The 2475-nt window shown below is 42.8% G+C and overlaps 1 long non-coding RNA gene across 1 annotated transcript in view; it reads right to left on the reverse strand.

The window, feature by feature from the left end:
- LOC118477268 overlaps window positions 1–1482 on the reverse strand; it is a 7752-nt gene extending 6270 nt beyond the window's left edge. The window contains exon 1 of the long non-coding RNA XR_004858254.1: window positions 1342–1482. This is a non-coding gene — a long non-coding RNA (uncharacterized LOC118477268). The remainder of the gene's footprint in view (window positions 1–1341) is intronic.
- Between the last annotated feature and the right edge of the window lie 993 nt (window positions 1483–2475).

Raw genomic sequence — 2475 nt, forward strand, 5'->3', positions numbered from 1 at the left:
ACACACACACACACACGCGCGCGCGCGCGCACTCACGCACATTACCTGTACCGTTTCACCTTTCTTTCTCTTCTCTCTCTCAATTCGTCTCTCTCATAACTCTTTCACTCTCCTGTCTCTCCCTTCCTTCCTTCCTTCCTCTTTTCCTGTCTCGTTGTCTATCAATCCCACACAAATCTCACTTTCCCTCCTGAACCAGACGCAGTGCCCTCATAATGGCACACCTCGACAGACAACGGTATAAATTATGCACGAGAGCATACACATAGGACGTACAAAAGTCGGGGGTTTCTCCCCAAGCCGGATTAGATGCGTTACAATACAACAAAAGGATGAACAAGAAAATAAAACAGCATTATTTTCCTCAGGGGAAATTTGTTCGGTTACGAAGTTAAAATGAACCACACTGTTCAATTTCGAATCCAAGGGGATTATGAACTCCATCCTTCCCTGTCTATGGCACAATGACAGGGTGGACAAATCGTGCATTCAGCCGCAACGATGGGTCTAGTAGGTAAAAAAAACTCAGATAGATTTCCAAATATATATTTTCAGGGGGGGGGGGGGGGGAGTGCAGAACAACATAAAAGGTCCACATTTCCGCATTCGCAATCAAACAATCTCCCTCCAAAATCCGAGGCTCATTTCATACTCCAAGACCGAAACTGCACAACAATTTTATTGATCTAATTTTTAAAAGAAAGGCTGCCCTCGCGCGATTGGTGTTGATATTCAAACCTCAGATTCCCACGGTTCAGTCAAACGCCCTCTCGCACCCTTCTGAAATCAATCGATTACTATCAAACAAAACACAAAATGCACAACGCGCACTTGGTTACTAGATCACTCGACCCTTGCATCGGCGGTGCAAAAACGTGGGAAGCAAACACCACATTGTAGGGGTACGAATCCTCAGAACCGCACACACGCCTCATCAATACACTTCGCCAGATCGATATTCAATAACATATTTCTATATCAATAGGTGGGAAGTTTTTAAAAAAAAAAATTTTTAAATAGAGAAACAAAATAAATGACGAAACCGGGAAGGGCATAAAAATAATTTGTGTAAATAACACATTAATTTTTATAAAAGGTCCTGAGAAACTAATCAAAATCCTGAATCAGTTCAGAGTGCACGGGTGACAGAACACAGAAAATCCTGCTCCTGAAAACGACCAAACCATTTCGTAAAGATGTTTACACGATAAACGAACACACATGGAACCGTATTTTGAGAAAACAACATCTCACACAGGTGTTTTTTCCCGCGAGCAAACTTTTTAAAAAACAAACAAATCAGACAAAATAAAAACAAGCAGCAGAAACCCTCTAACTGACGAGGAGAGCTTGTCGAAAAGAAGCCAGGCCAGAGCTCACTCGGCTCCGCATGGAGGCAACAAAACCCGCTTATCCGTGGCGAGCAGCGTTCTGTCTTCGCTCCCCCTCCGGCGGCTGTGGCGTGGCATCAGATCGCACCGCGGAGCACAACGGGGCGCTCTGGGGCTGTGGGGGGGGGTATTGAAAACCGTCTTTGCAGGGTGCTCTTTGAACGACGGTTCTTACCCTCATCACTGGAATAGCAGGGACATTTCTACGCACGGTCAGTCGAGGCATACACTTTTTTTTTAATCATCCGATTTTCTTTTTTTTTTTTCCCCCTTTTTTTCCAAATTATGTACATCTTGGTCTATTTATTGAACGTAATCAATTTTCGAATCATTTTCATGAGTCAGCAAGGCAAAAATAAACAGCAGCCGCCATTTTAAATGCACCAACCAGCGCCAAGGGACCTGGTAAGAGATGGTGCTAGCGTGGTCTGCAACTGAAAACGATCAACTTTAAGATATGCCTTTTTTGTCTAGCGGATGATTGGAGGGCAAAACTTGTAAGTCTTTCTTCTTTTCTTTCACTGTGTTGTCTCTGTCTGTCTTCTTTGCTTTTTTCCGGTACTAAATGACCGTTCTCGTGACAATGTGCCTCTCTTCACTCAAACAAACAGACAAGGATACAAGGGGGCTCCGTGGCTGAGTGAGTAGTGAGTGTAGACTCATGTAATGTCAAGCAAGTGTCGGTGACACGGGTATCGGATGGGTGGTGACTGGGGTGTGTCCTTAAGCAAGACACGACAATCCTAGCTCAAAACACAGGGCGCTACACAGTGGCGACCGACAGTGGCATGGTTGCAAACTGTTATGTACTTGTGTAATATGGTGTATTTACGTATGTATTTAGTATTTATGCATGTATTTATATATGTACGTATTCATAATTATGTATTTATGTATGTAAATGTACGTATTTATAATTATGTATTTATGTATGTAAATGTGTGTTTTCCATTGTAAACCAAAGAGCCCTTCCGGGACAAATAGTATATATATATATATTATACAAGTTGTATCCTCTTTTAGACTTTTCCACAACTTTCTCCGCACAACTATCCTGTAAAGACGGTTCTCGCTCCGGGTTGAA

The sequence above is a fragment of the Aplysia californica genome, unplaced genomic scaffold (genome assembly GCF_000002075.1).
Source record: "Aplysia californica isolate F4 #8 unplaced genomic scaffold, AplCal3.0 scaffold00054, whole genome shotgun sequence".
NCBI lineage: Eukaryota > Metazoa > Mollusca > Gastropoda > Aplysiida > Aplysiidae > Aplysia > Aplysia californica.